Below are 27,243 nucleotides of genomic sequence, written 5' to 3'. Positions count from 1 at the left end.
TCCCTCTAAATTGAAAACAAACCCGATAACCCTATTTATTGCAGCACATACAATAGAAATCAATAAAATATTACAGCAATTGTTGCAAATCTCTGAAGATAAAAATCTTTATTACATCAAAAATGGAGCAATAAGAGTAATGCCACAAACATTTTAAAGTAATCTTTTACTTGCAGTGCAAAATCCCACACCATTTAATACACCCAAGATATAATTATTTCATTTGATTAATACAATACAGGCATGCTATGGGTTTTCTACCACTTATTTAATATAAAAGTTTTCAAAATTTTCGTACTTACAGTGCAGATCATTGGTCACGGAAGTATCTTAGCTTCTTTCGCCCTGATAACCTATTGTTCGGGGTCATTCACCTCTTATATGACGTGCACTTCCTTGTGGGAAAGATCCATATAAGATTGAACATACTGGCAGGTCAGGATATACCTTGAGGATACAACCTCCCTGATTTATTGATGAGAACGACCAACAGTGACGTAGGTTGTGTATGCACCCTATTATTTATTGTTTCATGTATATACTTTTATGGACAGTTCTCTACTGAGATTTGAAAAAATCATTTCTTCACTGCGAGCTCTCACACCTTCAGTAAAAGCACGATAAACACTTTCATTTGGTCTTTGATTGTTTGTGTGAATAAATATTGTTTCATAAATGTTACACACTGTGTCCAGTCTCTTTCCTTTGCAACTCAGTCAAATTCTGCGAATACATTTTAAATCTCTATAATAATTTCTTTTGTATGCCCTGTTGTTCTGTGAACTTACTCAATTACTCTTGAGTGAAATAAGTGTACCTGAGAATAATGAAATATTAATAAATGGCCTATGATGTTATATCACTAGTTTTTACCTGATTTACCCAAATCTCAAATAACTCTAATATTATGTTTCAGTTGCTTATTTGCTGCTTTCTTCAGGCATGTAATCCTGAGAAAACTTAGTGGAAATCGAACTCAGACACTTAAGTGTAGAAGGATGATGGGATATTCACTGGACTCATTAAAAGACAATGAACGTTTTATGTTTATCAGTAGTCGTACCAGGTTTTGAAATTTTCAGTGCTTGGCTTTCTTAGATAATTCTTAGCTAAGTGGATATGAAAGGTATGTTTAATATTTCTGTACTTCAAATATGATGCTTGTTCTAGTATCTTGGAATTCAAAGGTTTTATTTTTAACATGTTAACAATTACTAAATTGTTGGTGTTTCAGAGTATCGTATGGTGTTTATGTTATTGTATTCTTATATTAACTGTTCTCATTATTCCACTAATATATTCGTTATGAAATTCACGTGGAATGCAGTTGATTAAAATTTTCCATTCTAATGGATCTTAAGGAGGTTGTTTCAACTGGATACCTAAGTAGTTTTGGCTTTTGAAAAATGTTCTAATCTTATTCTCTTTCTTCAGATTTTTTGAAAGACTTTCCAAATAGAGATTGGTAACTATGTGGTTATTTATGTTTCATTCTTGAAGATAATCATTGTACATCAGTGTTCTCATGTTGTAGTCAACTTCTTTCTTTATGATTTCTTCTATGTATCCTAGAAACTTGGCAAGCTATGACTTCATTTTTTTACGTTTTAAAAGTATTTTAATGTGTAGTCTAGATTATTACCAGTATCTGTTGATTTCTTTGTACAACCAAGTGACAAGGTGGTTGCCTGCTTTCGTAACCATGAGCTATGCCCATCTAATATAGCTAACTCATCATCGTATCCCAGCCAAGTTTTTGGTTTAAGTAGAGATCTGTGAATGAATCTCCGAATTGTTCCATGAATAGTTTGCTACGTTTCGGTGACAGAACTGGTTCCCTTGTCACTTCTTCCTTCTCATGACATGATACAGATGTTGATAATATGTTGGGATTACACAGAAGATAGTAAGTTTCTGCATGATCTGTTGATCTCTCATCAGTTTAATGCTAGTTTTTGTTGGAATAATAGAAAGGTGTGACTATTGGGTGCATTACTGAAACGAATGAGATCATCTTGTAGCTCTCTATTACTATTGTTTGTATGGTACTGATATTGCAAAAATCAAAAGAAAAACGAAGAAAAAAGATACAATAAAAGAAACAAAAAAGGTTAAATGCTCATAAAACCAAAGCAGCATATCATTACAGTTATCAGTTACCAGTACTAAAATGAATTCAAAGGTAATGAAGATAGACAAGACATAAAATCCACAACTAAAAACAGCCGACGTAATGTCATATACCATGAATTGGACTTTGAAATAAAACACAAGAGTGATCCGTGTTATTTGGAATTTAAATGAGGCTAAGTGGCTTAGCGAATTAAAAATAATCGAACTTTATAAAAGACATGCTACACTTTTTGCATCGAGATAGTCATGACAATCTGGGTATAACTACAATCAACTAGCATCAAAATCCGTACAAATATTTTGATAAAACAACTACACAATAAATCTAAAGTAACATAAAAACGTAAACGAGCCTACCTTTACAAAGACATTTAGAGTATTAATAGATTCTCTGAAATGTACTACATTTTAAACAGCTATTAATCAGAGGAAACTCAAATGATAGACCTTCCAAGAAAATCATACATAGGTGAGAAAGTACGTAAATAACAGTGATAATTATCAAAATAAATAGAAAGAAAAGATGAAGCAGAGATTTAGAAGAATTCAGTGTCTTTATTTCACAAATCATGGTACAGAACTTTAAAAGAGATAATAAGCACTAAACTGTTAATCTATACTAATATTTAAATCCCCTTAAGGATAAAACCACCGTAAGCAATGCACCTTTACAGAAGTCAAAAATAAACTTAAACAAGCCAAATTAAACGAAATTAAACACCACATTGATCATTGAATAAAGAAAAACTGTCAAACTAACAGAAGAATTAAACAAGTCATGGATAATTGAAATTTTGCACAGGGTACTGACATCAACGTTATTTAACCATGAAGTATACGTTATATAAATTCTGATGATGCTAACTGCTATGAATTTTGTTTTAAAGTTCACTTCGCACATAGATATGCGATATGAATAATTGAATTACATTTTATTACTTAAGGTTTAATGAAAAGAATTGCATATTCATGTATTTTACTCTAATGTCCTCACTTAGTTGAAGAAGCATCATCAACGCTACTGGGAACCTCCCCTTTTCCACAGAAGGTTGTTGAACAATATAACGGACCTACTCGAAACCTTTCTTCAACCAGCCACCCAATAATGTTTTTTGAGTGACATCGATATTCTTGTATCAGAAATATTCCTTCCTTTCCCTCTCTCTGTCTATTTAGTGATCTTCCTCTGAGACAATCATCTATAGAGCTCCTTCAATTTGGCAATGGCAGTGCAAGCAAACCATTGCAGTTAGTGGTCTTGCAATTTCCAGTTGTAAAGTTCTTCACCATTACTTTTAAGGTGGGAGAATAGGTAATAGGTATTCTAACAGTAGTCAACTGCTTGTTTTCGAGCTTTTTGTCTGATTTCTAATAGAACTTTTGAGTCTTTTGGGTAAATTTTTTTGCTTTTCCTGGGCCTCTCGGAACTCTATATGTTGTCCATCTACTCTACAGCTCCGTGTATGTGTACTTGATCACTGGAAATTTGTGATTTCATTTCAAATGTCTCCACTCATTGTTAGGATGACACTAATTTATGAGACATCACTTTACTGGGCACTAGATGAACTGCAAAAGCTATGGTAGTTTGCCTCAAGAACAGTGAATTCTTGCTGCAGGTGTTGGATATGGCTGAGCTGATTTCGATAGGCAGCTCTTGCACAAGATCTACAGATCTCAAAGCTCAGAAACATCATAGATTTTCTGGTGTCAGGAGAGGAATTGGGACCCAGCAACTTATAACTTTCAGGGCCATCTTCGCTATCTCTTTTAGCAACAACTTGATGGTCACAATTAACGTGTCTTCCAAGTCAACAGACTTCTCTTGTTAGATGATGGCACAAGTTGACAAAGAAAATCAAGAGACTACACTTTGGAAAATATAAGAAAGGAAGTTTGAGTTGTCATTCTACCTGCGACAAGTTAGGAGGATAAGCTTTAAAATGAAGTGCTGGCCATTTACAGCATACCCTATTGTAGCTTTAAGAAAGGAAGATGGTGTTATCGAATGGCAGCTTACTTTGCCATTGATTACAGATGCTGTTCTTGTCTTTATACCAATATCATTCAAACCAGAAATTAGAGAGAGCAAGTAAAAATTAAGGCATACAGTCTCTAAAGTAACTCACTATGTCAAAATCAGTTGACAAACTCCTGTACTATTCCTATTGTAACACTGTAAAACGTCTCCTATATATAAATTTATTTTATTCCCATTAACTGTTAACAGGCCATTTGCAGAAGTATAAAACGGTTTGGTTTGTTTCGAATTTCGCGCAAAGCTACGAGAGGGCTATCTGTGCTAGCCGTCCCTAATTTAGTAGTGAAAGACTAGAGCAAAGACAGCTAATCATCACCACCCACCGCCAATTCTTGGGCTACTTTTTTTACCAAGGAATATTGGAATTGACCTTCACAATATAACGCCTCTACGGCTGAAAGAGCGAGTATGTTTGGTGGGGTGGGTATTCGAATCTGCGACCCTCAGATTGCAAGCCAATCATCCTAATTACCTGGCCGTGTATATAAAACGGTAAAACGTATTACTGGAACTGGCTATGTGAAATTATAGTAATATTGCACATTCTATAGGGCCACCATCTATTGACCAATAATCCAAAATACGAGTTTCAATTCAACAGCAATACCTCAAGTAGTGAGAATCTATTGAAAAATTCTAAGCTTCCCACTTTTTTCATTAATCACGTGTAGTTATTATTTCTGATATTCTCTGACCACAGTATTGGTGCTATGCAAAAGAAAGATCTTTTTACAGGTGTCTACTGAAGATACACTTCAGCCATTTTTCATTGATTTATTATGGATAATAACATCTGAGTGCTTGGATAGTAATGGGTGCAAAGCCCTTTTAGTCTTAAAATATTATAGCTGTTTTAACTACTATCACTAGCTGTCCTAACTGTGTAATGACTTCATCTGTAGTTATATCGTTACTACATGTAAATTCACTATGCAAGTAATACCTTTCAGTTAGAACATGTGAAATAAGGCATGCAAATCCTTTTGAGCTAAGCAATGCTCTAATTGAGTCTGTGGTCTTTATTGGCTGTCCAAGGTGGCCTGTTCGATTTTTGTTTACTCCCAGTCATAAGAATGTAGAGATTACTGTCTCCACCATGGCCAATCTTCTGACTAGTGAACTTGTTGTAATTCTAGTACTCGTTTCTCTGGCAAATGCAAACTGCTAGAGCAGTGCCTGCAGTTCTATCTATTCATTAATCAGTTTAAAGTTACCAGTAAAACTATTTTTGTCGCTGTTCAACTCTTCCTTCCCATTGTTTTCTGTATCCTAATCCAAACAGTGCTTCACCATACAGAGTTACATCAATGTAAACGTCCTATCGGATTTTTGTGTCATTCCATCCGTGAAATTTGTCATTAGATAGTATGAGCCACAAAATAAGACTTTGTTCAAACTATGCTACTTTTGTGACGGAGAAGTATACCACATCTAAATTCAGGCTCCACATTCAAATTGCCATTCCTTCAGAGGTTTGTCACAGTTTCTTTCTTGAGGTTTGACCTTTTTTTTCTAGTTGTTGTCATACTAACTCTGTACCTCAATTAGTTTGGGTTTTAACTACTCCCAGAGGGAGTCACAGTTTCCACCTGAACGTCATAAGATCAGTCTGTAGAATGCTGCTCTATTGCTATGGCTGCTTTCCAATTTGTGCAGCTCTCTTAGCAACACCATCAGACGAATAATGAATGTATAATTTGCAACTCTAATGTATCGTATGATTTAGAAAACAGAAACTACTAATTTATTTCTTTGATTTATGATTACTTTCTGCAGTGTTCTGAAGCTAGATATCTATTATTGAGTCAACTTATCATCTCTGGACTATAGTGAAAGGACAGAAAGTAGACAAGCTTCGGTCCACTTTGTAAAGTATTGTTGAATTTTATGCAAAACTACTCAAGGGCTATCTGCACTAGCCATCTTTAAGTTCGAAGTGACAGACTGGAGTGAAGGCAGCTGGTCAACACTACTCCTGCCAACTCTTGAGTTACTCTTTATCAACAAACAGTAAGATTTGCCATCACATCATAATGCCCCTATAACTGAAAGACCAACATAATCGGCGACGGGTTTCGATTCCGCCAGCTGCAAATTGTGAGTTAAATACCTTAATCACGAGTCCATGCCATGCTCTTAGTAAAGTATCAGCTCATGTTGATTACAGCTTTTTATATCCTTAGGGGTAAGGCTATATTGAAGACTCTTTTATGCAGTGCTACAGCTTTCTCAAGCATTATCAGCTTTTCTTATGAACCATATCTGCAGTACATTATCTGCACCAACATTTTATATCGTGGCATGAATATGGTTAAACAAACAAAAAAAAAACTAGGATGTTTTACAATACAGGTTTCTTACTTCTGGGGTAAACTCCTCAGCACAGTATCAAACCCAAAAGTTCTACAAATTAAGCTCAAACAACCACATTATCCTCCTCTCAAAAACAAGGCCTGTCCTTTGGCCTCATCTAAGGGTCATGGAACAACCACTAGTTGAACATATGTTTTTTGTGGTAATTTAAACTTTTTTATATTTCGTCAACTTAGGTTCGAACCCTAGACCTCTTGCAAACTAAACAACTGCTTTATCAACTAAGAAAAAGGGTTAATCCGCTACTACTTGGTAGCTTAAACAAACACTCACAAACAAGGCCCGTCCTCAGGCCTTATTACAGCCATCAGATAGAGCATGACTGGATGTGACAACACAGACTGTAATGACGTGGTCAGGCTCTAAAATTCTTTACTATAACGTAATCAACCTCTGTGTGTTTGTATTTTCATGTTTACCATGTCACCCGCGCCAGCTGTATAGTTTACTCAAGAAATGCTAACTTTGTTTTGGTTCTTAAATAGCAGCAGATTCAGGATCTCTTTCGAGATTTTTTTTCTTTTTCGCATGGAAGCTGGTTTGGCCGGTGTTGCGCCCTTTGACCTCCCCCTTCCCTCTCTAGTGCGGTCATTATGGTAAGTTGTTGTTGTTATTGTTTGTAGTTAAGCACAAAAGTATCGAAACTCGGTTTTTAGGTCTGCAGACATACCGCTGTGCCACTGCGAGGCTATTGTGGTAAGACTGAGGCATTTAACAGCAAGTAATTTGCTTACATGATAGGGCACAACCAGAGCTTCTTATGGTATTCAATCATTGAAAATAAAAGTAATTTGGTTTTTTGGCCATAGGTTTCCGTCCCTACTCACACTGAATTCCTTGGGTATACAAAATAATTGGATGTTTGCAAGTATTTATTTTAAAGTCATAAGTCCAATTGTTTGTTTAATTGTTGTTTTTCTTTTGGGAGGGGGGAAGACATGCGATCAAAATTTTTCAATATCATATATTCCATATGATAATTCTAATTAAGCTTGCTCAATAACATTCAATGTTTTATCTCATATGACTTGTAAGATAATTCCTAACGTTAATCACTGTTTAGGGTTAATGCCCCCTTTTATTAGTCCTCTCTATCCTCAATAAAAACTGTATATCACATAACTTATTTCTTTGTGAACCTGTTTGTATTGTCGGAAAGTACATTTGCTTCTTTTTTTTTTTGAGCTAAATATCTAACACTAAGTCATGCAAGTATATCTAGGGCAGACTGACTTATCAGTAAAAAAAATCAAGAAACGAATAATCAGCGGAAAAGAAATATCTAGCTACAAGCATGCGTCTCCCTAAAAGTGTAAAATCAACTTCAACGTACGCACTGTTTGAGGGCAATAACCTCTGAAAGGTGATAGTCGAAATTAGAACATGAGTTACACTAAAATGGATTGTGCTTGGATTTTGTTCCGTGTTTTGTAGCGATAGATTCCAAAATATCAGAAAACTCTAAATGTAGACTGGCTTAAGCCAGGAAAAAAATCTGCTTAGTAATTTTAACCAATAAGGATATTTTGATAATCATACATGCGATAATTCGTTCGTTTTTTCCCCATATTAAAAGTCCTCCGATGGATCAGCGGTAGGTTTACGGACTTACAACAAAAACATTCGGGGTTCGATTATCTGCCGTGGAAAGAGAGCAGAGAGCCAATTGTGAGCTTTGCGCTAAAACAAACAAGTAAGGGAAAAACTAGCTTAAAACTATCAAAATAATTAAATAATCTGACAACAAAAGTTATTTATAAACGAAACAAAGTAACAAGAGAGAAGCAAATTAATTAAGATGTACTTGAATTAAATTTTTCAAATATATATTAATATATTCTTAAATGGATTTGTTTGTTTATTATTTAAAGCAATGCTGCATTGAACTATCTGCTGTGTCTACCACAAGAAATCGAACCTAGGATTTTAACGATTTAAGTACGTAAACTTGTCACTGGCTCACCAGGGGACACTCAAAGAGTAATCATATATTATTGATTTATTTTTTCCTCTTCTTCTTCTTGTAAACGGCCCGACATGGCTAGGTAGTTAGGGTGCTCGACTCGCAATCTGTAGGTCGTGGGTTCAAATCCTGTACTGACTAGATTTTTAATATGAACATTGTTTGGATTAAATTTGTATTTAGAAATATGCGTGACTTTTACTATCAGATGCGTGTTGCGTATAGCGAATTTGTAATTTATTTTAATGTCAACATTTGTTTCGAATAAGTTTAAATTTGAGGGCGTGTTTAGTTTACCTTGTTAGTTACGTATGGCGAAACTCTCGCCAATTCTTCAAGATTATAGAATATTCGTGAACACAAAGAAGCAACAATATATACATTTCAGTATCCGGTGTTATTAGAAGGTTCTAGAAGATGTGTCTCGCCTATAAAAACAGCAGGGCATCGCGCCAAAAAACAACAACAGAGAACACAGAAGAGACTAGTCTACTGTGAAACTGTTATAACCGTGTAAGCTATAAACTGTGATTTTGCTAACCCTTATCAACCGGAAAATATACGACATTTGACCAGGAACAGTTATAAATTTCGAACTTCAGTGATTTCCCATCAAACGTTAATATCTCTCCAAGAATATTACTAATTTCTCATCGAACATTAGTGATTTTGTGAAAATATTATCTTACTTCAACGGTCCAAAAGTTCAGTGACTGACAAAGCTAGCTAGCTTCCCATCAATTATATGTACGTACAACTCGCTGGATATCAAGGAGACTCTGAACTAGGAAGACGACTTTAGGCTATTTGTAAGTTAATAACATTTCTGTTTATGAAAATTGGTTTGTAGTAGCTAATCATAATAGTTGCCATTGTAACTTATAGTGTTGTATATATATATATAAATATAAGTATATATTTATAAAGCTTATTTGTGTCAAAACCAAAAACGGTGTGAATCAATCTTGTTAGCAAATAGCGGCCCCCCAGTGACACAGCGGTATGTCTGCGGACTTACAACGCTAGAAACCGGGTTTCGATACCCGTGGTGGGCAGAGCACAGATAGCCCTTGTGTAGCTTTGTGCATAATTAAAAACAAACAAACAAGCAAATAGCGTAAATTAAATAAAATACCGGCATATTTCTAAACACTAAATCCAAGGTAAATCTCAACTGTTAAACGTTAAATTATTTAACGTGGTTTTGGATTATTTCAAATTCTCAATACGTAACACACCAAACATGCTCGCCCTTTCAGCCGTGGGTGCGTTATAATGTAACGGTCAACCCCACTATTTGTTGATAAAAGAGTAGCCCAAGAGTTGGCGGTGGGTGGTGATGACTAGCTGCTTGTCCTCTAGTCTTTCACGGCTATATTAAGGACGGCTAGCTCAGATAGTCCTCGTGTAGCTTTGCGCGAAATTCAAAACACACACTTTTCCTGTAGCTTGTAGTTGAAACGTTATGTAATGGTGAAATAGAAAAATTTGTCATTTTTGAAATGTTGTTACCATATCTAATGTAGTATAAAAGAATTGAGAGCAAAATGATGAATCAATAAAATAATGCAGAGTTATCATTAACTGTAAATTTCTCTGTAAGTGACCCTGGGGATTAAAAAAGAAAGATGTTAATGTAATGTTTTTAGTCATGGCGGCCTAGCGATTCCTAGTGGTTAACATGCCAAGAGTTGGCGGTGGGTACCGTTGACTAGGTGTCATTCCTGTAGTTTATCCGCTCAGAATTAGGCACGGCTATAAGAGATAGTTATTTGTATAGCTCTGCGCGAAAATTTTGAAACAAAAACAATAGCTTATTCATGTTTTAGCTAAGTCCCCTGGTAGAACAGCGGTAATTCTTCGAGTTTACAACGCTAAAATCAAGGGTTCGATTCCCCTCGGTAGACGCAACAAATAGCCCGATGTGGCCTTGCTATAAATCACACACACGCTAGGGCTATCTGTGCTCTGCCCACCATACGGCTGTGGGGGGGGGGGCTAGGTAAAAAATATAAAGCTATATCAATCTTTATTAACGACTTCTACAAAAACAAAATATCTTGGTTGTTTGTTTATTTACTCAAAGATGTGTTACTAAACTACAGTGAGAAGTTGACACTGTTTAATTCTTAGTTCTTATTGGCTTTATTTTTACACTGTTTGTTTGCTTCTTGAATTTAGCGCAAAGCTGCTCTATCCTTCTCTACTTGTGAAGTGATAAACTAGAGTGAAGGCTGAAGGCAGCTAGTCAGCACCACTCACCGCGAACTCTTGGGCTACTTATTATGGACGAACATTGGGTTGACCGCATATTATAACGCACACATGGCTGAAAAGACGAACATATTAGGTGACGGGTTTCGACCCCGCGAGCCGAGCGTTCTAGCCACTAGGTCATGCCAGTAATGTTTTAGCAAGAAGACTGACTGCAACACACTAATAGTCATGACCACCACTGTGTCCTAATTCTTTTTTATTTATTTATTTTAAACATGAGTAGTTGTACATGTTAAACCCTCGTGAAGGATATTTCTCTCCTTATGAGTCTGTTTACGTCCATTATACGTCTAAAGACATGTCATACAAAAAAAATATTACACTTGAATAAAATCTTACAGGAAAAGCAAAGCTTAATTCAGAACAACTGTCAAATGATGTAACTTAATTAAAAACAACAATAATCACAATACAATACCAAATTTTTCAGATGTTAATACAGATAGATGTGTAGCATACAGAAAATCGACTTTAAGTATTTATTCAAAACCATAAGTCCAATAGTTTATTGTTGTTGTTGTTTTTCCAACAGACACATAATATTGGAATCACTATTTTTTTCAGTATCATAATTCCATATGACAATGTAATATTATTCAGTAAACTTTGGTTTTTCAAATTCTTTTCTTGCTCTTTACACCTATATGGATGTTTACAGCGTTAACTCCGAATTCGTGGTTTTTTTCAGTACATGATTGTGCATAAGTTTCTTAATAATCCGTGAAACAATTCAATATTCCTTATCACTACGGAGTAATGACCTGAAGTGTTCTTTTATCACGATGTAAACATTTGCCACAAGCGTTTTTCTTTCTATATACTTTTTATAACGTATCTTTTCATGTTGTTTAATTTCACACACATACACATATATATACTTACAGTTTGCAGTTTTAGTTTATTTGTTTGTTTTTACATTATTTGTTATGGCACAATATACTTTTATTTTCCATACAGTGCCTGCTCAACTATATCAACGATTACCTGAGATTACCGATACAAAATGTCAACACTTCGAAACTGTTCTTATAGCAGATTTCTGAAATACAAGCTTGAAATCTATTTAGAGATAACTTATACCATCTAAACCCTTCACAAACTTTCAGGAACCCAGAAGTACTTTTTACTCTATTTTTGTCTTGCTTTTTAAGCTATTGTGTACCTAATCTACAAGGTCACCCGATGAAAAAATACGCATTCACGCACCTTTTAACGAAAACGAACGTTTATTGTGTATGTGTTTTCTCTTATTTAAGCTCAGACCATGTTTTTGTATAAATAACAATATTCTCGCCATTAACAGAAGAAGGAAGAAGAAACATTTCACACATGCGCCTAAGAACCACCTCATCAAATTAACTTTGCATCATTTTTTTGTCTGTTTAAATCATCAAGTAAGCTTGAATACTTCCTACAGACACATTCGGATAAACGTTATCTAATCAGCAAAGCCAGTTACTTCTACAGTGTGAACCATTTGATACAGCACAGTCAAAAATTAATACTTTGTATGACATTATTTATACCTCAACGAGATCGATAATAATTTTTAGTCATTTTTTTTTTTTTCTGTTACTGAACATTTAGGGGTTTCCAGGAAGAAGAACATAATAGCATCATGATCTCACATCGACATGGCCATAAAACAAAAGGATATATCACAACGTTTTTGACATACCTCATTATATGAAATAATACACAGAAATTAGTGTGTTGAGAAATATGGGTAGTTTTATGCGTATTCTACAAGCAGCAAAGCTAGTGTATAATTTTATGAAGTGCTGACAGACTGATACGTGACAAAGCTAGTGTTTACATCCATTATAGGACAGAAAAAGGTTACGGGAAATTTCAGAATCAAAAAAGAATTCCTTATTAAAATTGTAATCACGCAATGATATGTGTTCTTTAGCTGTATACTTACGTAGCTAATAGATGTGTAAGCACATATATATCGCCCATATACACATAATTGCGTTTCTATTTTTTTTCTTGGTTTACTAAATTCCATTATATCCGAGTTCTCTATTTTTTGCCTATTCTGTCTGTAGTGTCAATAGACAAATTAGTCTTTTGTGAGTTCTCGATATCAAAAGATTTTCGGTGTTCTTAACCAACTTTTACAACATAAACACAAATATCTTGCTGATATTCAACTCCAATTTGCTGTTCCAACACTCCGCACGAAGAAGACAACGTAAACTCACAAACTTTTTGTATGGATTTCAGAATGTTTCTTGCCTTATTAAAGCTTTGATTTTTGGTGATCTTGGCCGTATCAAAGCAATGAAATTAAAAACTGTGGCTAAACAATTGAATTGCGAAGTCACCTAAGTATTCAATAATTCAACTTGGAGAATCTATTGTATAGAATGACAAAGCTATTGATTTGTTGACGGCTAAATGAAAGAGTCCAGACTCAGTGTGAAGACAGATACTGGCTTCAAAAACGGTATGATATGCAAAAAATACAAATTAAATAAACACTGTGTTTAATGAACATAAAACTATTATTGTTATTGTTTGAGTTATCTTGGCTCAACAGCTTACTTTAAAACAAATCACTGCTGTCTGAGTTACTACAATAGTAAACTGAAAAAAAAAAAGAAGCCATAAGGAATTATCCCACGTTCGGCAGTGGCTTTGTGTTAGCTATATTAGAAGAAGAGTAAGACGTCAACAAACTCTTATATCGTCCAAACTCGAAAATATTCGCTCTAAACTGAACTTCCACATTCTCTTTATAGTTGAAAATCACGTGACGAAATTATATTTACTTGGTAGTATTTTACACTCCACGTGACGGCAACAAAATAGCCTCATACTCAGGGTGATATTGACTACAATACAACCTTCCCATGAATTGGTATATATCATCCTTGTAAGAGTCTTGCTACAGACAATAACAACTAAAGCAAATTTCACACCTGACTTAGACGATATTTATCCTGAATATAATATCAAACTGTTATATGTTCACATTATCTGACAAGACTGGTGGACATAATAAGTAACATCCTGATTTATCAAAGCATGAATTTAAAATTGGTAACTTTTTCAAGGGACTTCCTTTTCGTCATTACCAGACTTTTCATACAAAATCTAGACTGAGTAATATTGTTGCTCACCAAAGAAAATAAATCAAAACTCCAGAAGAGTTTGGTCCTCGTCTCTTAGGTGTGTTTGTTCTGCATCTAGCAATAAAATTATTCACCATGGTAATAAAACATTTTATTAACTAAATTCGTGTATCCTAATCATATATGAGTTTCTCGTTTTACGTCACTCTTAGCATCACAAAGTGTTGAACAAAAACAAATGTCTTCTTCGGGCGAGTCCCCCCAGTGGCACAGCGGTATGTATGCGGACTTATGGACACTTATGGACACTTAAGTCCATGAAACACTTATGACCATCCCGTCACTGATCATCCTCACTCTATTAGCCGGGCGTGGTAGGGGGGGGGGGTATAACGTGACGGTCAACCACACTATTTTCAGTGGCTCAGCAATCAGTGGAAGGTTTAAAACGCAAAAAAAAACGGCTTTCGATATCCGTGGCGGGCATAGCACAGATAGCCAATTGTATAGCTTTGTGCTTAACTTCAAACAAACACAGAAATATAAATGCAAGAAAATCCAGTGGGAAAAAAAAAGACTTTTTTACTTAGATTCAGAACCTTATTTACACTGTGCTGAAACAGGACACAACTCCATCACTGCACATAGAGAAGTTACAAGTACATATCTAAGTGTACTGTGGAAAATCTAGCGAGTATTGTGTGATCTTCTCTATAGAATTTCTCTGCAACTTAACTACATGGGGTGAGGAATTCTTCCAAAAATTCAGACAGTGATTTTGCAGTTCAAAACCGTTTGATGGTTCAGAAAATAAGAATTACAATACTCTATCAGCTGGGTTTTCAAATTCCTAGCAATCATTTTTAACCATATAAACTGTTGATGTTCTTGGCCTTATATCTACTGACATCAGCTGTCCTAACTGAGTAGTAATTGAGCAGTTATCACTTCGTATCCTGTAGATGCCTTTCTATGAAACTTTGCTTGAAAGTTCAGAAACTAAGGGTTACAAGACATTTTTGATCTAGCTAATCAAGCAATTAGCAAAACATGACAAATAAAGTACTCTCAGCATCCTCCACCTCATAAATCAGTGGTGCTCAAGAGGATCGTGCATAACATATGACTTTTAAGTTGTTGACATATTTTATGCACTTATGAACACCACATGACTGCTGTAACTCGTATGTCGATGGACCAGTTTGTGAGTACAAGATGACCTGTCCAGCCAGAGCCAAGCTGCTTCCTGGTCACTGCTTTGTACAAAAGCAATATCCAGTTTCCATGCTGGAACGTTCATTCTTTAATTGTCTTATCATAACATCTCTTCTTCAGTACAGCAGCCTTTCCTAGTTGTTGGTACTGAAACATCAACCAACACAGACCTTAACTACACCACACATCAATGCAGACACTGTAACACATCTGATCTAGAAAGCAAACCATATGTAACATATGTGGATGTTACAGGAAGCAATATTTTCCAATCTATCGTGCACATTTGCCAAACAACCAGTTGGCCTCTATTCTGTTGGGTCCCCCGGTGGGAAAACGGTAAATTTATGGACTTACAACATTAAAATCCGGGGTTCGATTCCCGCAGTGGACACAGCAGATATCCAAATGTGGCTTTGGTCTTAAATAAACAAACAAACAAACAAACTTTTCTGTTGTGCAGTACGCCATCATGATATACAGCACGAATTTGTCCCTGTCGGTTTAGCCAGATTTTGGAAACGTTTCAAGTATCTGATTGATATCTTGTATTACACATACTGCTAAACTATAGTACTGGGGGTGATGGGGTGAAGCGCGCAGCCTCACCACACCTGACACGCTGTACACCTCAGACACCACATATGTATATTCCGTGACTGATTGAAGTACTGATGTTATGGTATATAAGTATACCATGGGTTTTTACTTTCTTTTATTAGCAAAGGAAATTTGTTATTTGTGCAGGTATATGCAGTTTCCAAATAACAAGTTGGTTAAGAAGGTCATCAAATTTCTTTTGCTCTAGCAACATACTGTTCTGTGACATTTACCTATAGCCTTACCGTGAGAAAAAAACCTACAAGGTCAGCTGTAGTGTGTGAGGTTAAACGGTTATATTTTCTACTGGCAGTCATGTGATTTATCTTGTATTATCATTAAGAATGACCATTCACGTGAGTAGCACTAGTCACTTTGGATAAATTTGACGTTAAAGATTTAAATAAATAACGTGATACTTATATAGTCGGGAACAGAAGATCAACAGAGTCAAATTTATTTTCGAGCTGAAATAGAGTATCTTCAGAACTATTTCTGCAAGGGCGACTGTCCGTTTTTACAAGTAAAGTATAAATTTTCACTGTGTTTGTTTTAACCAAAGATTGTTAACTCTAATTGTACATACTTTATTTCTCACGAATTCAGTTAGTCAAAGAATATAGTATTATTTTGCAGTAGCCATTTTAACTTAAACCAAATAAAATATATTTATGTTAATATAGGACGAAAAAATTGTGCTTAAATGGATGCATCGTTTTCAAGTTTCTGGATCTAAGGCAACCCAATCTCAAGTTATTCTGTTTCAGGTCTTTAAGATTTTTTAAAAATCTTTTAACGAGAAAATGTGTTTTACTGATGTTAATTCGTTTAAAACTTCTCAATCTTTTCTAGCACCTAGGGGGTAAAACTAGTTCTACCTTACTGAATTTCCATACTCTTTTATTTAACAATCTAAATTTTTGTGTGTTTTTTATCTATGATTGTAATCAACATTAGCTTTTTTGAAGTTCATAAATGTTTTAATATTTTGTTAACAGACTTCAAGCCAATACATATATAGCTTCAATATTGTTTTGGAAGTTTTAGTTTAAGACTTTTTTGTTCTGTATATATATTTCACTGCCTTTTAAAAAACGTATTATTTATTTCAGAAATGAAACTTTGTTTATTTTGTTGTTAAGCCCAAACCTACAATATGCTTTCTATCCACCGTGTGAAATTGATACCCGGATTTTGGTGATGTAAGTTCGTAAACTTAGCACTGTCCCAACAGAGGACTTTTAATATGTGTGTGTTTAATAGAAAAGCCACATTGGGCTATATGCTGTATTCACAAAGGGGAATCGAACCTCTGATTTTAGTGTTGTAAATCCGTAGAGTTACTGCTGCCCCTTCGGGGAACGGGGATTAGTGTTTGTTTGTTTTTTAGTGCAAAGCTATATAATAAGGTATTTACGCTCTGTCTATCACGGGAAATCGAACCACAGATTTTAGCAATGCAAATTCATAAATTTATCGTTAACCCATTGGAGGACTTTGATCTCAAGAGCTAATTATTGTTCAAATAGAAACCATCATTTCATTTTACGTTTTGTTGTTTAGATTCTCAATTTGTGCTGCAATAAACAGAAGCTTTGAAGTTTATCCCTTTAAACCTAGAAAATTAAAAATGATGCACGATTGATTGTTGTTCAGCACAAAACTACACAATGGGCCATCTGTGCTTTGCGCATCTCAGATATTGAATCGCGAATTTTAGTGTTATAAGCCCTCCAGCTCACCACTGAGCCACCGGGGTGCATCATGCACGCAAGGAAAATGCTGTGTTAGAAACCAAATGAAGCTCTAAAATATAAACTTATTGAACAGACAGCCAGTGTTTCAGTTCCAAGACAAATAGGCCTATCATTAAAATGAAAAATTCCATATGTTGTTTTTTGAAACTGTTGCATTTTCTCTCACTAAGAGTGAATAAAAAAAAGTTCATACCTGTCACGTTACTTACCTGTTACATTATCTCCATAACTACTTGAATGGCAATGTACCATATCGTTGTAAAAGAGGCACTTTGTAATTCTTCCTATTAATTGATGTTATAAAACAACGCTAGAAACCTGTCGGTAATTTTGCAGTCCGTGGCACACACACACAAAAAAACTTGTCTGTAGACAATTTTCCTCTCACAGTTCTTACACTCTAACGCACAGACATTTGCGAGCAAGAGCATAACCCGAATACCATCTGTTTTTTTTATATTTAGAATCGAGAATAATGCTTTTGTCTGTAACAGCATTAGCATTATAGTCTCCATTATACTTTTGAACAGGTGAACCAGCTGTCTGGCACCGTGTTCAAGTTTTACAATACATACAAACTGAACTAGTTAGGTATAATAATTATGAGCGTATACACCAGTTATACGGAAAACAAGGTGTTTAAATACATCAAACAAACATATGTAATACAAACCCCAAGTGATGTAGGACGTATGATAAAGAAGAAAATGTTCTTAGATAATATTGTCAAAATAAAAATATACAAATTTCAGAACCTCTGTGAAATAAAAAGTGAGTTTTGAACCTATAATTACTGCTTTTCCTGGACGGGATATAAGCAGACTTTCCAGCCTCAAAAGTTGTGTGCAACAGCATAAGTGTGAAGCTCCGCTTTTTTTTTTTCTTCATCCCAGACAACTTAAGAAGTTACAAAGAACGATGAATCAGTCTACAGCCTAATATCCCACACAGTTAATACGAAAGAAGGCATAACAGACTTTTACATTGGGCGAATACAATTTTTAGCGACTGCTGTGCTATTCTACTCAATTCTTATTTAACTTAACGGATATATTATTTACTCTATTTCATTTGAAAAATTTATTCAGACATTAGGTCTTTCAATTGGGTGGCCTGTAAATTTCATACGACGCCATGTTTAGCTAGAATTTGTTCGTGCCACATGTTATAAGAGAACACGCTGCAAAGTTCATAATAAAATTAAATTATTAGTTCTCAAATAGAAAGATTCAAAAACAGAGATAATAAAGAAATATTTATTATTTGTCATATAAGAAATGTTACGTTTGTTAATTTCCGGTAGAAATTCTTTACGAGGAACTTCAGCGATACAAGTCCTTTCTTGATTAAATCAGTTTATTCTTTCTCGATACACACTTTTAGTACATAGTAATTTCACAATCACTACGTTTCTCGTCACTTTAAATTTAACTAATTCTATAATACATGCTATAAATCGCAGTGATTCACAATCTCGATAACAAAACACACACTAGCTCGAAAGAGAATCGTAAATTACCCGGAACTCTCTTCATTCACTCCCGCAGTCTTATATACTAAAAAAAGAGGGCGTCTTGAACAAAGTCAGTCTTCTCCGATAATTCATGATCATTCGAGAAATTCATCACGTGTTACCAGCGTCACGCGACTTTCGCTGTCGTAACAGAAAGCAAATTATTATTTTAAAGAACATGAATGTTCGGCAATTTGTTAAATAACTTTAACAATAAATCGGATGACATTTTCTAAATATAATTTTATTTGCTACATTTCAACAAAAAAAGAATAAAGTTCGAGAAACTAAACACATAAAAATAATTAAACACCAACCCAAATGATCGATAAAAACTGTCATATAAACATACTGATCTTAATAAGCATAAATGTCGAAATAAGAAAACCAGAAAACCCCAATTGTAATACAGGATAGTATAGAACTCATTTTGCCCCCTCATAAATTTACGAGTTCCCCAACTTGAAATGAGTTTTTGGTCAAAGTAATGACTCATTATAGATATACATCGATTCTTAAAATGACTTTGTTAACTAGGGATAAAGAGCCGAGAAAATAAGATAAACAGATTAAGGTGTGAATTCTTCGTTTGGGTCAACGACAAGTTTACAGGCTTACAACGTTAACATCTAGGGCTCGATTCCCCACGGTGAACAGAATGCAGACAGCCCTGTAACACTGAACGAAAAAAAACAACAAAAACGTGAAAAACAGGAAATCATGAATTATCATTAAACTACTTATTTTAACATTCATTTTAGTTGTGTTATTTTCTTGCTTTCCATAGCGACCCCGCTACGTCAAAATAAGCACAAATTGTCAATATAAGTGTAAAACATTTTCAGGGGGCCTGGTTTCTTGAACTTCGTTTTTTACTACCAATTTTGTTCACAGTTTTACTTTCAAACGCCTACGTAAGAGGAAACTTTCACGTACAAACTTGTGGCTATATTACTAGCACCAGTTTCCATATTTTATAATATATTTCTGCCTTTATTTCAAACACATACAATAAAAGTAATTTAAATGTTATAAAGATAAGTAGGGATGCATTATATGTACGTAATCTAGCTAGCTATAGTAATATAGAAAGTTTAATACTACAAAAAGTATTGAAACAAGAAAGTCAAACTAGAAAACTGAGTTACTTTATCATTGGGACCCCAGACAGAAGAGTTCTGCAAAAGAATTAGAAGGATAAGGTTTGTCATTTCTTCTGTACGCTTGTCTGGAAAAGTCACTTACTTACTTAGGTGAAAATTTGTTGAAATAGTAGAATATTGACTCACTACATAAACACGTATATAACGATTTAGGCGGCTTTATAAGTACAATAAGCTTTAGTTTTGCTCAGCCAATACTGTTAAATATTCATTGTTGATATTCAGATATTTAAAAGTGGTTTCTAAACGGGCGATTTTTATGGCCGCCATTCTGTTTCATCATGATCCCTACTATTAAGTATTACCTTATTTAATGATATTTAACAGCGTTATTTTGACGTTGAAATCTGAACCCCAAACTTATATATTTTAAGAAAACTGACTTAGTTCCCACGTCTCATAAAACTAAGAACTGCTATAATATCATGAAACCAGCCTTTATATATCGACTGAAACGCTTGACAAATCACTGTGAAGTTTGCAACTTATCATAAGAACTGTAAATTCTACTGAAATATAAGGTGCCCCAAATAAAATCTCTTCAGTGTAAAAAACATTTGATTTGTACCACTAAACCCCTTTGGTCCTTTGCCAACCATGTGCACTGTGCTTAGTATGTTTTATTCAGGAAGACTGAGAAAGGCATGTTTTTAAACTAATATATGATATAAAGTGTTTTGCGAGTATAAAACACATACAGGTCATATATTTTACTTTCACATCAAAAATCAAGCACAGTAACTTCTGAATGTCTTAGACCTGATTGAAGAGTTCGTGAATGTCTTAGAACTGATGAAGAAAAGAGTACCTCATCTTGCAGAAGTATACGAGCCAGGCTTTTGTGAGACGGGTACAGCAAGAAGTGAATGACAGAATGCAAACAGGGACTTGACTCATGGTCGAAAATGCCTGTGACGCTTAATGAATTAGAAAGAATTATTTGAGTAAAAAAGATAAGTTCCTCACTAGGCCCAAGCAGCGTGAAGAACTCCCAAATCGAAACTCTCTCCAAGGAAGAAAAAGCAGAATTAGCTGAATAATCAATTTGCCAATGTAGGAGGGAAAAACAGAAAAAGTCACCAAAGACTGCTAAATTGCAGTGTTACCCAAACTTTCAAAGACCATCGCACATTATAGACAAATAGCAATGTAAAATGTATGGGTAAAGATCATGGAAAATGTAGCAGAAAAAAAAAAAAAACTAGCGCAAGATCAGTAGGAGATTGTAGGTCAGCAACGGTGGAAAGAGCAAGCCCAAAGAGTTCTGTAACCTCAAATATTGAAACAGTTACACACAGCTTCCAAAAGTGTATGTAGACACCACAGAACTGCACTGTTGGGCGATTTGACCAGGAAGATTCATAAATATTAGTATTTTGGCAATGAAGCTAAAGGCTATAGAAATCTAAGACATTCTAACACAATGGATATTCATTATTCTGCACCCCAGATACTGTTAGTTGAAATTTGGCAATTGGAGATCCAAAGTATTTGAAATCATCTCTGACTTACCACAATCATCCCCACTAAGTCCTGTCCTCTTCAATGTATATACAGATGATCTGGTCAGTGTCCTGGAAGTGACACCATACAAATATGTTGATAATATCATTGTTGCAAACATATCACACATCCCAACAGCAAAAGACTGTACCACCAGGTGGACTATAGGTAGAAAAATTTCCATCCAACCAGGTAAAGTCTACTAGTTAATTACTAAGTCTTTCGTAAATATCTCTCTCTTCATGCTGGCATATGAAGACAGAAGAGTTCCAGATAAAAACTTTCTCTCGTTTCTGGGTGTGTTGATGGACTGCAGAATGACAATTTCTACGCATGTTAATCATCTGAGAGGAAAATCAGTGAAAAGTCTCATCCTTCTCAACTATGCTGTAGCCCAAGAAACTTCATCAATCTGATGAGAGAAACAGCCATGAACAGTATGGAGTATGGAATTCACTTGTGTGCATCAGTGGCAAAGTCATCTATGACTAAGTTATAGAGGGTGCATAATGTAACCAGGAGAATAGGAACAGGAGCAGCCTGTGATTTGCAGGCAAAGGATTCTAGCCAGACAAGTGCTACTCAGAGCAACGATATTTCATCCACTATATCAGTGCTTGAGAGAGATGGAAAACAAATCAGCAACATAGAAACTAAATCAATCAAGTAATGGTCAATGAGGCCAAAAAAAAAGAAAGAAAAAAAAAGATGCAGAGGAGGCATCTTCACTGGAAAACATCAAGAGTATTGAATGGATCCAGACATATGGTATTAAGTTAAACACAATGAAGATTGGCTGCAGGATGTGTAGAGATAGGTCAGGACTACCCAACACAACCAAAGTTATGGAACTGATATATGATCAGAGACCAACATTGATCAAAGCAAAAGGTGGCTCAGCCATGAAACACGTGACTGCATGAGCAGGAGTTATATGGAGGGATAGACACGTGGTGCTTGAATGGTGAGAGGCTAAGCCAAAGGAGTGTGATTTAGTTCATTCAGAGGAGAATATGAATAATGCGAGGATGTACTTTTCTAGTTGATTAGTAACAGTGAAGATCATGATAGACACCTTAAACCTCATCACAAGAATTGGTATAGTTTTATCCAAAGAACATGGATAAAACCATTGAGAGACTTGAAGGCCTATGAGAATGACCTACATTTCAGGCCACAGCAACATATTAATCAACGAGAGTGGCCCAACTAGCTGGTAAAGCATAACACTTGAGAAATCTGGTTAAGATCTCTGTATAATGTCATCACTGAAATAGCATGTAGACTGAGTAAACGGAAAAAAGGCGGAACGGAGGTCATAATTTTCTACCCGAGGAAGGAGGGTAGAATTATTGAAGTGGGGTTTAAATAAAATTGATTAAAAAATAAATTAAGTGCAATCCAATAATTAATAATAAACAAATAAAAATTTTAAATGGTTATCACCAGCCAGTTGCTCCTATATGGTTGACGGAACAGAATTAGGGACGGCACAACTCTATCTGAATTATGTAATGATAAACGATCTGCGACAGAACTTGAGAATTTGAGGGAGGAAGGCCTTTGCTTTAGCCAGTGTTAAGCTCCTTGGACTTTTAAATAACTAATAAAATAAATGAAATTGTGATATTAATACTCCCTGATGAAGTGTTTGTTTGTTTGTAATTAAGCACAGAGCTACACAATGGGCTATCTGTGCTCTGCCCACAACGGGTATCAAAACCCGGATTCTAGAGGTGTAAGTCCGCAGACATACCGCTGTGCCACTGGGGGGCTGATGAAGTGAAGCGAGAATAACAAATGTTCATGGTCCAAGGACAAAATCCTGGAAAAACACAAATGAATTTTGGACATTTTTTACACTCTGAGTCAGAGTCTAGCATGTGTATAAAACTTTACCTAAGACCTTTGAACCAAAACACTTGATCAGTCTATTGCAACAAAGATAATTTCTTTAGGTTTTCTAACTTTTGTTTTTAGCCTAAAAGATTATTTTGGTCTACCTAAGGACTGATAGAAGCTCACGAGTGCAGGGTATATTGCTTGCGCATTGAGAAATAACTAACATCAGGCTTTTTTGTTTCTTTTACATACGTCCTAGGCATAGGAGGCGAGTCCTGGGGCACGGTGTTGCACATGCCCCCTTTAAAAATTTCCCGTCTTGTTAGATATTAGCTCGATCCTAGTGGACTATTTGCCTAATAGTCCTGAATTTTGGCCCTCCAGTACAGCTTAAAAGGTACTGTTGGGCCAAACTTTAAAAAACAAACTAGGTTTCATCATGACGTGGCTTTTCTTAATCACTGTTAATTTGGTATAGTAATCCCATTATTCTAAGAGGCCGAGATGGCTTGAATCTGTTTTGGGCCAGAGATAATACTAATTTAACGTTATATAAATGGTGGCATTTCTTTGCGTGACCCAACAGTCAATTTTGCTTTTAAAAAGGCCTGGTTTACGTTATCATTATTTTCTATCTTTTTAAAATAGCTTTCTTACAAAATCCTCCTTACACAAAATCATAAAGAAACAAGTTTGAATAAGTACTTCAGTTAAAAATAAGTTATATTTGTTTACACAATCAACACTGTTATTTGAAACTGAACTGCAGTTACCATTACTCTCGACATGTTTCTACATGTTTTGACTGGTCATTTGCAGTCGAGTGTAGTGATTAATATAGATCAGTTCCAAATAAAAATGTTTGCTGTGTAAACAGAAAGAAATTGTTGTTTTTACCTTTAGTATTTATTTACAAGAGTCCAAGAAGAATTTGAAACAAGTTTGTTTTGTTTTTGAATAAGCACAAAGCTGCACAATTTGTAGGTTACTTCAAAAAGCCGAGTGTAAAAAGTTCAGAACGTATTTCGCTATTTTTAAGCAGATTTAATTGCTAATTTGCCTTTAAAAAATTCCCGTAACTGATACCAGATGATACCGTCCGTGAGTTTACACAGATTTGTTTGTTTTGTAGTAAGCACAAAGCTACACAATGGTCTATCTGTGCTCTGCCCACCACGGGTATTGAAACCCGGTTTCTAACGTCATAAGTTCGCAGATATTCCACTGAGGGGAAGAGCTTTACGTAGAACAAGTACACTCGCTGCTTTAACTTTTCTACATATGATATTTCGACAATATATATGAACTAATAGCTAGTCTTTGTACGATGAACTATCAAGCTATTCTACGAAAATTACTTACAATATGTAAGATTTCATAAACAAGCCCCTTTCAGTTGTGTATCATGATACTTTATACAAACTTACAAATAAAGAAACTCTTTATATTTAGCACGAAAACAAATCAAAGTATTTGCGAAACAAGTCTTATGGTGTACATAATGACTCAGCTGGTGAAGCACAATCCATTAATTGGCTATAAATGGATAATGTAACGCAATAAGATTGACATGCATTCTAGTTGCCAAGAGGTGTGTAGAATGGCATATCCATCATACCCATTAACTGATAATAGTAATACCACAACTTTGACCAATTAATATTTAATAGATTAAATAGGAGTCTATCCTAACAGAAAAATGTGCACTATGTTGACAAACATTCCTAGTTCCATTACACAGCCCCCCCCCCCGGTGGTTCAGCGGTATGTTTAACGACATATAACGTAAAAAAAACAGGTTTTAATACTCGTAATGAACACAGCACAAGTAGCCTATTATGTAGCTTTTGTGCTTAACAACAAACAAGCAAAACAAACTTCATAACGCAAAATTATATTATAAATAGGTGTTAATCATTGAATCTGCACAAGCGATCATGTTGGTGACAAAAGGAGTAAGTGCTTAGTATATGTAAAAGATGTTTTGGGATAAAACATAAATCAAACTATAGTAAGTACACGTGGATAACAAGAAGGCTAATCATCATCGTAACTTCTGGAAGTCAAAGTTTAGATCTGAAGTTCGCCATTAATAAATGGGTCAATATGAGGCCCGAGTCGTGACAATGACCTCATTGCAGGTGGCTACCTTCGCTCCGTGAGTCAATGGTCCAAACGAAGGCTAGGAAAAGCGGGAATGGTGGCCTTGTCCCAGTTGTTACACCAATTTGGCTGTTCTTTCAATGAGAGTTGACTGACTCGAGTATATGCACTCATCTCTTGGCATGGGCTTGTTTGTTTTCACTGTTTGTCAACAACCAAGTTTCACAAAGTGGCTGAAATGTGTACATTGTGTCCTGAGCCGATAATAGGGCAGTACAACAGCTGTTAGCTTCCTGGGGGAGGGAGCGCATTAGTAATCTTCTCATGGACAATGAGCACAGGATAGTTACGGCGCTGATTCTGTTTTTAACAAAGTACTAGAATTTTGAAAACACCAAATACAAGACACCTGAGAACAGAAAAATATTATTACTTTCTTATTTTCTAGTTTAATTTCAAACTTATTCACTATAATTCACATTGTCAGTTATTATTATTATTATCATATACATATCATATATATACATATTCAAAGATTTGATAACCAAAGTACAAAACAAAATTATCATTAGAAAGTAGCTTTGTTTGTTCGTTGTGCTACAATTTTCAGACAGAATAATTTGACCATCACTCTTATAACGCACCCACAACTCCAAAATTTGGAGCACGATTTTGTGTGTGTGTTAACTGGGTACGAACCACGGAATATCAGATACATAGTCCAGTAAACTAACCACTGGGTAATAGTGAGTAAAACCTACAAAGCAGCCACATTGCGTCCATACAGAAACAGGCACGCGCCATTTTTCTCTATTATATCTACGAATAATGATTTATTCTGCGCTAAACTACTGTATATATATATTCAAGGCTGCACAATAGAAATACGTATATATATATATATACCATGAATTTTTTACTTGATGATAAATTCTGCAATTTGTCAAACATTTCTTCAAACAGATATAGGGAATTCCAATGGGACATAATTTCAGTCCGCAAGTTGCAGACCTGTATTTATTTAAACTAGTTTTCATACATTACAAACCTTACTAGGATAGACTACAGTAAAGCTTTGTACAACAGTTGCGCTTGACTAAATAGATAAATGTATAAATGATATTCTAATATCAAGTTATCAAGGTTGTTTGGACACAGCCTTACAAATTTATCCACCAGAGCTCAATCTTCTACAACAAACAAAGCAAACAATTCAGATTTAGGTATCATCGCAAATTGAACTATAATGTTTTCAATAAAACTGACTCTTTCAACTTTGAAGTTATAAACTTTCCATTCCCAAATATAAATTATCCAAATAAATTATGTTACAATGTTTACTACCCGCAGCTTATTAGAATCTGTCCATCGTTAGAAGATAGAGCTCGTAAATTAACTCACTATAAATTTTTATTTTCGAGGTTTTTCATTACAAGAATTATACACAAAATTCATTCATTGCCGTGTTAAATTCAACGATGTTCTTGCTAAATACTATGGGTTTAAAAGTTTTATAAGGTATCTCACCTCTGAAAAACTCGCACTTCTGGGCTTTATTTCCTTGGGATGTTGTTTGGGGTAAAAGTAAACAGCTTCAATACAATGACCGTCATTTGTTTCATCACACGTTAGCTTTAGTTTGTTTGTTTGTTTGTTTTTAAATTTCGCGCAAAGCTACAC

This window comes from Limulus polyphemus, unplaced genomic scaffold, assembly GCF_000517525.1.
Source record: "Limulus polyphemus unplaced genomic scaffold, Limulus_polyphemus-2.1.2 Scaffold601, whole genome shotgun sequence".
NCBI lineage: Eukaryota > Metazoa > Arthropoda > Merostomata > Xiphosura > Limulidae > Limulus > Limulus polyphemus.
Note: the sequence above shows the minus strand (reverse complement) of the source record.